Source organism: Arachis hypogaea, chromosome 16, assembly GCF_003086295.3.
Source record: "Arachis hypogaea cultivar Tifrunner chromosome 16, arahy.Tifrunner.gnm2.J5K5, whole genome shotgun sequence".
Taxonomy (NCBI): domain Eukaryota; kingdom Viridiplantae; phylum Streptophyta; class Magnoliopsida; order Fabales; family Fabaceae; genus Arachis; species Arachis hypogaea.
The window spans coordinates 99251362-99264700 of record NC_092051.1 but is presented as its reverse complement, the minus strand read 5'-3'; positions in this window follow the sequence as shown (position 1 = coordinate 99264700).

Below are 13339 nucleotides of genomic sequence, written 5' to 3'. Positions count from 1 at the left end.
ACGTTGTTTTGGGAGCAAGATGGAGGGATTTGGTGAAATCAGATCGGGCTTGGATCGGGTTCCACTCAAGTTCAGCCTGTTGGTTCCTCAGATTTGTTTTCTTTTGGACTTCACTTGATTTACCAGCCCACCAACCTAGTAGTATTATTTACATTCCAATTTGGGCTATTAGATTTAATTTTGGCCTGCAACATTTAGTAAAATAATTAGTAACATACAATTATTAATAATCAACACTAATTATTTATTTTGCCCAAAAATAATGTTTGTCATCATTAATTAATTTAGTTAATTTCTTAACTCAACAATCTCCCCTTTTATGACAAACATAATTAAGCAATAACCAAAAGAAATTGAATTTTTGTAAAGTTAGAAAACTTCCCTTTGATTGATGTTTCTTGCTTTAGTGTTGCTTAATAAACCACTATTTTATGGTTTATCTTGTGCTCAATTGAGTGGTTTCATCAAGTCTTTGCACACTTATTCATACAAATTGTATGGTTTTACAATTCCTTCCTAGTTTTGTTCTATGGTTGAAAACTTGCTTCCTAAGCCTTTAATTTGTGTATTTTAATTCCCCTTTATACCATTCGATGCCGTGATCTGTGCGTTAAGTATTTTCATGCTTTACAGGGCAGGAATGGATTAGAGGATGGAAAGGAAGCTTGCAAAAATGGAAGGAGCACAAGAAATAAAGGAGACAATCAGCGAGGAGCGACGCGCACGCATGGCTCACGCGTGCGCGTGCCTGACGCGTACGCGTGACAAGAAAAATGTCAAACGACGCGCACGCGTGACATGCGCGATCTGCAAAAATTGCAGAAAGCGCTGGGGGCGATTTTGGACCGAATTTGGACCCAGTTTCCGGTCCAAAAACACATACTAGAGCCAGGGGACGAGCAGAGACTCAACACACATTCTCATTAGCATAGTTTTAGTTTTAGTTGGAGATTTGAGAGAAAAATTACTCTTCCTCTAGGTTTTCTTTTACATTCATAGATTTCTAGTTTTATGCTTTCGCTTTTGGATATTGAGAAGAGTCATTACCTCCGTTGAAGTTGCTATTCTAGTTTGTATCTTATTCCCTTACTCTTCCATATCCTTAATCTTTGTTCAGAGTTACAATTGGATTGTTTTTAGAATTTATTAATGCAAAAGATTAATTTTACTTTTAATTAATTTTCAATTATTGTTTATCATGTCTTCCTTTTATTTCCTTTTTAATTCTGTGCAAGTAATTTTCATGTCAATGGAGTAGACTCCCAACTTGACTTGGGGGTTGATTAAAAGGAGACCCTTGAGTTAGAATGCTCAAGTGATTAGTTAAATTGGAAGTTGTTGGCTAATTCTCTATTTACTAACGCTAGTCCTTCCCAAGGGAGAGGATTAAAATTTGCGAATAAGAGTTAGCTCAATCACTTGACTTTTCTTTATTTAGTAAGGGTTAACTAAGTGAAAACAACAACCTCTTGATGCTACACTTGAGAAAATTCCAACAAGGATAGAACTTCCAATTAATCATTCCCCCGGTCAAGGCTTTTTATTTTGAATATATATATCTCTTTTAATTTTCATTGCACTAATTTACAATTATTTATTTTCTGTTATTCAACTCTCAAAATTTCTCGGAAAACTCCTGATTAATAAGATAGCACCCTTTTGTCAACTCGTTGGGAGATGACTTGGGATTCATACTCCCATTATTTTTATTCTAATTTTATGACAACCTTTCTAAATTGATAAGCGGATTTTAGTTGGTTAAGAGCTGTGCTTACAACGCTGTTCTTATATTATAAATTCTTAACTGGCTGATTTCCGCCCGCATCAATTTTTGGCGCCGTTGCAGGGGAGTTGCAATAGCGTGCTAAATTATTAGTTGGTGTAAATATTTTCTATTTTATTTTATTTGCATATTTTTATTTTATTTTATTACCATGAGCTGTATGTTTCTTTCGTTGAATGACGCGTTCACTGCCTGATCCGAGCTTAGCCGCATTTGATCCTGAAATTGAAAGGACTCTTTCAAGTATTAGGCGAGCTCAGCGTAGGTTAGCCTCTGAGGGTGGTGAACTGGTTACTACCAATTCACCAGTCTATTCTGAAGACGAATCTGAAGCACCATCTGAGGAAGAAACAAGCTCCTTTTCTATTAATTCGGTTGATTTACGTGCAGGTAATATGGCGGAGCCTAGGAGGATTACTCTCCAGGAAGCTGGAGCTCTAGACTTTACTCTGCAACTGTATCAAGTGTGTCACCCAAATTTGGCTGCAGATTATGAACTGAAGACTGTGCTAATCAACTTGATGCCCAAATTTCATGGCTTACCTGCTCAGGAGCCTATCAAACACCTCAGAGATTTTCAGACAGCCTGTTCTACTGTTAGGCGTCATGGTGCAGATGAAACTTCTATTTTACTAACCGCTTTCCCATTTTTTCTTGAGGGAAAGGCGAGGGAGTGGTACTACACTCAACCTGAAGCAACTGTTACCAACTGGGATACGCTCAGGAGAGAATTCTTGAAAAAATACTTTCCAGCTGAAGTTACAAATAGACTGAGGAAAGAGATCTCCTGCATTATTCAAGGCGAATCATAGACTCTTTATGAGTATTGGGAGCACTTCAAGAATCTTCTGGACACACACCCCCATCACATGATTGACAAGTTAGTGTTGATCAGCTACTTCACTCAAGGCATGAAGCCTCGAGATAAGACTACATTGGATGGTGCAAGTAATGGTTCTCTGAAAAAGTACAAGCTCCGCAGATGAAGCGTGGCAACTGATCAGCGACCTAGCTGAGTCCACTCAGAATCACAGGCACAGGAACAACCACCCTAAGGCTGTTACAGAGGTTTCCTCTAGTAGTGAGACTACTGCCTTCACACAGGCTATATGTGAGATGACCAACCTACTAAAGCAGATATAGCTAAATTAACAACAATCTCAGCCTCCCTTACCACAACAAAGACAACAGTTGGTTCCTCAAAGAGTATGCGGAATATGTGCTGATTACACTCATTACACTGATGAGTTTTCGCAGCTCCAACAAGAAGACAACACCTTGGCAGCTACTCATAATTTCTATGATCGCCCGAATCAAGGATACAATCAATAAGGAGGCAATTACAACCAAGGTAGAAACCACAATCAAGGTTGGCAAGACAACTCCAACCAGGGGTGGAGAAATAATTCCAACCAGGGATGGAGAGATAATTCCAACCAAGGATGGAGAGACAACTACAACAGATGAGGCAGAGACAACAATGGAAATCAGAGGTGGAACAACAACAACAGACAGCAGAACCAAAACCAGCCTTACAGAGCACCTCACCAAAAGCAGTCCCAAGCGCCTCAGAACAACCAACAACAGACCCCTCAAATCACTTACCCCCTTCCTCTTCTAATGACGAATTGCTTCAGTCTATTGAGCAAAGACAAAAGACCATGGAGAGCACACTTAGCTCCACCTTAAATGGTCTGACCTTTGCTGTACAAGCTCTTTTCTCACAGATTGGTTCAATGAACACTTCCAACAATCAGCCTTCAAGCTCCAGTGCAATTCCTTCTCAACCTATACCTAACCCCAAGGGTGGAATTAATGCCATCACTTTGAGGTCCGGAACCACACTGCAAGAGAGGAATCATGAGGAGCCAAGCCCAGAAGAAAATGCCCCAGTTGAGAACATGGTTGAAGTGGAGGATGTTGAAGAGGAAGATGAAGTACAAGACATGGTTGAAGAAGAAGCAGCTCAACCAAGGAATGAAGCACCAAGGGACGCAGAAGCTGCAAGTGGCGCCATTCCTATTCCATTTCCATACCTTGCTAGGAAGCCCAGAAAGCAGATGGAACTAGACCCTAAAATGGTAGAAATATTCAAAAAGGTTGAGGTAACCATTCCACTTTTTGATGCCATTCAGCAGGTACCTAAATATGCTAAGTTTCTAAAAGATTTATGCATGCATAAAGATAAATTACAGAATTTAGAAACTATTCCTCTAGGTAGTTCCATTTCTGCTTTAGTGGGTGATATACCTGAAAAATGTAGTGACCCAGGTCCATACATGGTTACTATTACTATAGATGGTGTGGAATTTTCTGACTGTATGTGTGATTTAGGATCGTGTGTTAGTATAATGCCATTGTCTATGTATGATGCCTTAAGGCACCCTCCTTTAAAAAGGTTGGCAGCTCGTTTTGTTTTAGCAGATAAAAGCATTATCTCTGTGGTTGAAATTGCTGAGGACGTGCTGGTAAGCATTAAGGGGCTCACATTTCCTATTGATTTCTATATTTTGGAGATGCCCCCTAATGACTTAGGAAGACCATCATCCATCCTGCTTGAAAGGCCATTCCTAAAGACTTCAAAGTTCAAGCCGGATGCCTTCTCAGGAACTTACTCTTTTGAGATAGATGGCAGAGCAGTGAGCTTTAATATGGATGAAGCTATGAAGCATCCTCCTGAAGATCATTCCATCTTCCAGTGCGACATCATTGATAAGACAGTAGCTGCAGTTCACCGGGAGGAAGTAGAAGAGAGGCACATGGAGCAAGGTACAAGTGTGGGGATACCTGACGTGGCAGAAATTGGTGAGTTAAAAAATTATTATAAGAGATGCGTTGCAAGTATAGTTCTTAACCAACCAAAAATCCGCTTATCAATTTAGAAGGGGTTGTCACAAAATTAGAATTAAAATACTGGGAGTATGAATCCCAGGTCATCTCCCAACGAGTTGCAGAAAGGTGTGGTATTTTATTAATCAGATGTTTCTGAAGTGGTTTGAGTTGATAAACAGGAAATTAAATCAGAGAATTTATGTAATTTAAATAAAATCCTTGACCGGGAGTAGATTAGTTGGAAGCCCTATCCTTGATGGAGTTCTCCCAAGATCAATTGATAATTGAAGGTTGCCTGCTCAGTTATCCTTTACCAGATAAAGGAAAGTTAAGCAAGTTGGAAGTCAGTTTCTATTCACAAGTTCTAATCCTCTCCCTTGGGAAGGACTAGTGTCAGTGATTAGAGGGCGACCCAACTATAATTTTACTCTTGAGCATTCCAACTCAAGGTCCTCCTTTCAATCAACTCCCAATCAAGTTATGGAACTACTCGCTCATTATGAATGTAAACTTTGCAAAATAAGAAAGGGAAATAAAGGACGACATGATAATCCAATAGTAATTCTGAACAAAATAAGGATAAGAAAGAGTAAGTGACAAGTAAGAAAACAAACTAGAATGATGAAGTCTTGGCAGAGGTAATAACTCTTCTCAATATCCCAGTCCAAAAAGCAATAAAATCAAAATCCTAAGAACTATGAATGTGTAGAGAGAAAACCTAGAGGAGGAGTAAAATCAGATCTAAAACTAAAATTATGCAGAATGAATGTTGTCCTCTGGTCTCTGCATGTTCCCTGGCTCTAATATGCTTTTCTGGGCCGAAAATTGGGTCAAAACATGGCCCAAAATTTCCCCCAGCAAATTTTGCAGATTCTGCAGATCGCGCATGTCACGCAATCGCGTCATCCACGCGTTCACGTCATCCAGCGTTTTGCCTTGCCACGCGTACGCGCCGTCCATGCATTCGCGTCACTCTTGCAGCTTCCAATTCACGCGTTTGCGTCACTGCAATTTCCTCTATTTCGCGTGGTCGCGTGAGCCATGCGTCTGCGTCACTTCTCGCTGGTCATCTCCTCAATTTCTTGTGTTCCTTCCATTTTTTGCAAGCTTCCTTTCCAATCTCCAAGTTATTCATGCCCTATAAAACCTGAAACACTTGACACACAGATCACGGCATCAAATGGAATAAAGGAGAATTAAAATACATAATTAAAAATCTCTAGGAAGCAAGTTTTCAATCATGGAGTAATTTCGGGAAGGAATTGTAAATACATGCTAATTTAATGAATAAGTGGGTAATGATTTGATAAAACCACACAATTAAACATAATATAAACCATAAAATAATGGTTTATCAACCTCCCCACACTTAGACATAAGCATGTCCTCATGCTTAGTTGAAGGAGATAAAATAAATGAGCAGGAACATGTAAAACTCATGTTATGCAATGCAACCTATATATGTGAATGCAACTATATAATTCTTGTCTACTTAGTCAAAAGTAAATAAGCTCTTCAATACACTCACAAATCAAATTCCACTAATTCAATTTATATAGTAACAACAGATAAAAATGCAAGAAGGTAGCTCATGAAAGCAGGGAACATAGAATTTAAGCATTGAACCCTCACTGATGATGTATGTACGCTCTAACCTCTCTATTGTATAGGGTAATCACTCTATCCTTCTCTAATGATGATGGCCTTCTTGAGTCATTAGGGGGCATTTCCAGGATATAGAAGTTAATGGGAAATGTGAGCCCCTTAATGCTCACTAATACATCTTCGGCAATTCCAACTACTGTAATGATGCTTTTATCTGCTAACACAAAACGAGCTGCCAACCTTTTTAAGGGAGGGAGCCTTAAAGTATCATATATAGACAATGGCATTATACTAACACATGCTCCTAAATCACACATGCAGTCAGAAAATATCACACTACCAATAGTACAATTAACCATACATGGACCTGGATCACTACACTTTTCAGGTATACCTCCCATTAAAGCAGATATAAAACTACCTAAAGGAATAGTTTTTAATTCATGAATTTTGTCTTTATGTATACATAAATCTTTTAGAAAATTTGCGTATTTAGGTACATGCTGAATAACATAAAAAAGGAGAACAGTTACCTCAACCTTTTTGAATATTTCTACCATTTTGGGATCAAGTTCCATCTGCTTCCTGGGCTTCCTTGCAATTTGTAGAAATGGAATAGGAAGGACGTTTTCTGCAGCGTCTGCATCCTTTGGTGCTTCCTTCTGTGGTTGGGCTTCTTCTTCTTCATCCATGTCTTGTATGTCTGATGACAAGTCATCTTAGCCTAGTTTCACTAGCCTTTTTCTTTTGTTTTCAATTGAATTATGCACTTTTCTTGAGTCAAAAGCAAGCCAATTGAGTAGATTTTCATGTTTCCTTTGATTTAATCAACCATGTATGAATTCATGCTATTTCATGAGGTTTTATGCTATAATTGTCATATATTATGAAAGAATGAATATCTCATGATTTTGAGCATATCTTTGATGTGTTTGGTTGATTAATGATAGGTGAAGAAAGCTTGGAGAAAGGTTGATGCAATGGCTAGGAGGAATGACTTGAGTCTTGGATAAATTATGAACCAGGAAGCAAAAGCTGGAGCAAAAGTTAGCCCCTAACTTTTTGGCTAACTTTTGAGCAAAAGCTGGAGCAAAAGTTAGCCCCTAACTTTTGGCTAACTTTTGGGCAAAAGTTGGAGCAAAAGTTAGCCCCTAACTTTTTGGCTAACTTTTGGCATGAAAAACACTCCCTGGATGCACCAAAAGTTTGCGCCAACGTTAGCCCCTAACTTTTTGGCTAACGTTGGCGCTTGAAAAACTCCCTGGGCTAGCAAAAGTTTGCGCCAACGTTAGCCCCTAACTTTCTGGCTAACATTGGCGCCATGAAGAACTAAGGGGAGGCCAACGTTGGAGCAAAAGTTAGACCCCTAACTTTTGCCCCAACGTTGGTATCAGCAAAACAAGGGTGCTGATGTGAAAAGTTGGAGCAAAAGTTAGACCCTAACTTTTACTCCAACTTTCACTCAAGCTTTCATGATTCCAACCCGGTTCAATTCGGTTCTTCTCCAAACTCCAAGAGCAATCAACCAAGGCCTCTCTCAACCCAATTCCACAAGAGCAAAGGCCCAATTGAAGGCTTGAAGACCATTTGAAGAAAGTGTATAAATAGATTAGAATTTAAGTTTTGAAGGGAGCTTCGCTTTTAGTTTTGCAGAAGAACTTTCTTTTCGGTTTTGGCTTGGAGCTCACTTTTATTTTTCTTAGCATTGTTGTTTTAATTCAAGAGAATTTGGGAGGAGAATTGATCTCTCTTCTTCCTTGTTCTTGCCCAGCACTCTTTACTTTTATTGTCTTGGATTTTGGGTGGAGAGTTGAAGAAATTCTGTTTCAATCTCACCTTGGGATCTTGTTTAATTTTTTGCTTAATTAAATTTCAGTTTCGGTTAATTGTTCTTCATCTACTTTCTTTGCAATTTACAATTTCCTTTGCAATTGTTCTTGTTGGATCTAGGAAGGCATTGAGATCTAGACTTGGTTTTCTAGTCTCTTGGGTCCTGAGATCTGGATTTCCCATTTCCCATTCCCTGTTTACTGTTTTCATGCTCATTTACAATTCTGTTTCTAGATCTGATTCAATCTAAGTGTTCTTTTATTCCTCTGCTTGTTGCAATTTTACATTTCCTTGTTTAATTTCTGCAAATCCAACTCCCCATTCCCTTTACAATTCAAGCCATTTACATTTCTTGCACTTTAAGATTTTGCAATTTACATTTCTTACGTTCTAAGTTTCTGCCATTTAATTTCTTGTTCTTTAAGATTCAGCACTATAATTTTCAGTTCTCTTTACTTTCATGCCAATTACCCATTCCCTTTACTTTCCAAGCAATTTACATTCTGCAAATCACAAATCACTCAACTAAATCTTGATTCGCTTGACTAAATCAACCACTAAACTAAAATTGCTTAATCCTTCAATCCCTGTGGGATCGACCTCACTCCCGTGAGTTATTATTACTTGATGCGACCCAGTGCACTTGCCGGTTAAGTTTGGGTGTTTTGGGAGAAATTCGTTTTTCCGCGAAAATATCCCATCAATGTCCTTTTCCTCTTCAGCATCCTCTACTTCCACCACCTCTTTAGCTGAGGCGTGTTCTGATGGGATTGGCTCTTCCTGATTCCTCTCTTGTAGTGTGGTTCCGGACCTTAGGGTGATGGCATTGATGCCACCCTTTGGATTGGGTAAGGGTTGAGAAGGAATCCGACTGGAGCTTGCTTGTTGAGTGTTTGAAGTATTGGGTGATGCTAGCTAAGAGATGAGAGCTTGTATAGTGGATGCTAGGCCATTAAGTGAACTTTCCACGTTCTTTTGTCCTTGCGCAATGGATTGAAGTGCCTCGTCACTCGGAGAGGAATTAGATTGAGTGATCTGCGGAACTTGTTGTTGGTTGTGCTGTGGTCCTTGGGACTGCCTCAGGTAAGGTGCTCTGTAAGGCTAGTTCTGGTTCTGCTGCCTGTTGTTGTTATTATTCCACCTCTGATATCCTTGATTGTCTCTGCCTCCTCTATTATTGTTGTCCCTCCAATTTTGGTTAGAATTATCTCTCCAACTTTGGTTGGAATTGTCCTGCCATCCATGGTTGTAACTGCCACCTTGATTGTATCCTTGATTGGGGCGGTCATAGAAGTTATGAGTGGCTGCCACAGTGTTGTCTTCCTGCTGGAGCTGCGAACATTCATCAGTATAATGGCTATAATCAGCACAGATTTTGCACACTCTTTGTGGGACTAGCTGTTGGCTTTGCTGTGCTTGTTGTTGACTCAACTGCATCTGCTTCAGTAAGTTGGTCATTTCACATATACTCTGAGTCAGAGCAGTAGTCTCCTTGCTAGAAGATACCTCCGCAACAGCTTTTGACCGGCCTTGTTTCTGTTTGTGATTCCTAGTAGATTCAGCCAAGTCGCTGATCAATTGCCATGCCTCATCAGTGGTCTTGTACTTTTTCATAGACCCATTGCTAGCACTTTACAATGTGGTCTTATCTTGAGGCCTCATGCCCTGGTAGCCGAGCAACACTATCTTGTCAATCATATGGTGGAGGCGTGCTTCCAGAAGGTTGTTGAAGCGCTCCCAGTATTCGTAAAGAGTCTCGGATTCGTCCTGAACAATCATGGAAATGTCTTTCCTTAGTTTATCAGTAACTTCAGCTGGGAAGAATTTTTCCAAAAATTCTCTTCTAAGCATATCCCAATCAGAAATGGTTGCTGCAGGTTGAGTGTAGTACCACTCTCTTGCTTTTCCCTCAAGAGAGAATGTGAAGGCTTTTAACAGAATAGAAGTTTCATCTGCACCATCACGCTTGACAGTAGAACAGGCTGCTTGGAAATCCCTAAGATGCTTGATAGGCTCTTGAGCAGGTAAGCCATGAAACTTAGGCATCAAGTTGAGCAGTGCAGTCTTTATTACAAAGTCTGTAGCCACCGTTGGGTGATGCACTTGAAACGGTTGCATTGTAAAATCAGGGGCTCCAGCCTCCTAGATAGTAACTCTCCAAGGTGCTGCCATGTCACCTGCACGTAAATCAACCGAATCAGTAGAATGGGAGCTTGTTTCTCCCTTACATGATGTTTCAGATTCGTCCTCGGGGAGGACTAACCGACGCCGAGCTTACCTTATACGTGAAATAGTTCATTCAATCTCAGGATCAAATACTGGCAAGCTTGGATCAGGAAGTGAACGCGTCATTTAATGAAAGAAACATACAGCTCATAGTAGCAAAATAAAATAAAATACAAATAAATAAATTCTAATCAATAACTTAGCACTCTATTGCAAGTCCCCGGCAACGGCGCCAAAAATTGACGTGGCAGAAATTGGTGAGTTAAGAAATTATTATAAGAGATGCGTTGCAAGTATAGTTCTTAACCAACTAAAAATCTGCTTATCAATTTAGAAGGGGTTGTCACAAAATTAGAATTAAAATACTGGGAGTATGAATCCCAGGTCGTCTCCCAACGAGTTGCAGAAAGGTGTGCTATTTTATTAATCAGATGTTTCTGAAGTGGTTTGAGTTGATAAACAGGAAATTAAATCAGAGAATTTATGTAATTTAAATAAAATCCTTGACCAGGAGTAGATTAGTTGGAAGCCCTATCCTTGATGGAGTTCTCCCAAGATCAATTGATAATTGAAGGTTGCCTGCTCAGTTATCCTTTACCAGATAAAGGAAAGTTAAGCAAGTTGGAAGTCAGTTTCTATTCACAAGTTCTAATCCTCTCCCTTGGGAAGGACTAGTGTCAGTGATTAGAGGGCGACCCAACGCTAAACCCAACTATAATTTTACTCCTGAGCATTCCAACTCAAGGTCCTCCTTTCAATCAACTCCCAATCAAGTTATGGAACTACTCGCTCATTATGAACGTAAACTCTGCAAAATAAGAAAGGGAAATAAAGGACGACATGATAAATAATAATCAAAGAGATCAATTAAAAATAAAATAGTTCTTGTATTAAAAAATTCTAAAAATAATCCAATAGTAATTCTGAACAAAATAAGGATAAGAAAGAGTAAGTGACAAGTAAGGAAACAAACTAGAATGATGAAGTCTTGGCAGAGGTAATAACTCTTCTCAATATCCCAGTCCAAAAAGCAATAAAATCAAAATCCTAAGAACTATGAATGTGTAGAGAGAAAACCTAGAGGAGGAGTAAAATCATATCTAAAACTAAAATTATGCAGAATGAATGTTGTCCTCTGGTCTCTGTATGTTCCCTGGCTCTAATATGCTTTTTTGGGCCAAAAACTGGGTCAAAACATGGCCCAAAATTGCCCCCAGTGAATTCTGCAGATTCTGCAGATCGCGCACGTCACGCGATTGCGTCATTCACGCGTTCGCCTCATCCAGTGTTTTGCCTTGCCACGCATGCGCGTTGTCCACGCATTCGCGTCACTCTTGCAGCTTCCAATTCACGCATTCGCATCAGGCATGCAAGCGCGTCACTACAATTTCCTCTATTTTGCGCGGTCGCGTGAGCCATGCGTCCGCGTCACTTCTCGCTGGTCATCTCCTCAATTTCTTGTGTTCCTTCCATTTTTTGCAAGCTTCCTTTCCAATCTCCAAGTTATTCATGCCCTATAAAACCTGAAACACTTAACACACAGATCACGGCATCGATGGAATAAAGGAGAATTAAAATACATAATTAAAAGTCTCTAGGAAGCAAGTTTTCAATCATGGAGTAATTTCGGGAAGGAATTGTAAATACATGCTAATTTAATGAATAAGTGGGTAATGATTTGATAAAACCACACAATTAAACATAATATAAACTATAAAATAATGGTTTATCAACCTCCCAACACTTAGACATAAGCATGTCCTCATGGTTAGTTGAAGGAGATAAAATAAATGAGCAGGAACATGTAAAACTCATGTTATGCAATGCAACCTATATATGTGAATGCTACTATATGATTCTTGTCTACTTAGTCAAAAGTAAATAAGCTCTTCAAGACACTCACAAATCAAATTCCACTAATTCAATTTATATAGTAACAACAGATAAAAATGCAAGAAGGTAGCTCATGAAAGCAGGGAACATAGAATTTAAGCATTGAACCCTCACAGATGATGTATGTACGCTCTAACCTCTCTATTGTATAGGGTAATCACTCTATCCTTCTCTAATCACGCTTTCTAATTTTTTTTGTTCTTCACCTAACCAATCAACAACATTTAATGTACCAATGCAAACATCATGAGGTCTTTTCAAGGTTGTAATGGGGCCAAGGTAAGGGTAAGGGTACATATATGGCTAAGTAAGCTTATAAATTGAATCTTTAATTAACCCAAGCTTTCACCTAACACACATATATTCTTTATCATATATGCATTGATCCTTGAATTTTAACTTAGCATTGGGATAATTTTGTCCCCTTATTAACTATTGAATATTTTTGGATTTTTTTTAACATAAAAATAAACATAGTTTATCAATGCACATAGATTTTTAATTTTTATAGTTTCACATGAGTAGGTGGTGCATGAAATTGTGATGTCCAGGCTCGAACAATCCCTGGTAATGGCTCCAAAGCTTGGTGCTTTGATCTTAATTCATAATTGTCACAACTTCGATACAACTAACCAGCAAGTGCACTGGGTCGTCCAAGTAATACCTTACGTGAGTAAGGGTTGAATCCCACGGAGATTGTTGGTATGAAGCAAGCTATGGTCACCTTGTAAATCTCAGTCAGGCGGATATAAAGTGATAATGGTGTTTTCGAATATATAATAAAATAGAGATAGAGATACTTATGTAAATCATTGGTAGGAATTTCAGATAAGCGAATGGAGATGCTTTTCATTCCTCTGAACCTCTGCTTTCCTGCTATCTTCATCCAATCTGTCTTACTCCTTTCCATGGCTGGCTGTATGCAAGGGCATCACCGTTGTCAGTGGCTACATCCCCTCCTCTCAGTGAATAATATGCTCACGCACCCTGTCACGGCACGGCTATTCATCTGTCGGTTCTCGATCATGCTGGAATAGGATTCACCCTCCTTTTGCGTCTGTCACTAACGCCCAGCACTCGCGAGTTTGAAGCTTGTCACAGTCATTCAATCATTGAATCCTACTCGGAATACCACAGACAAGGTTTAGACTTTCCGGATTCTCTTGAATG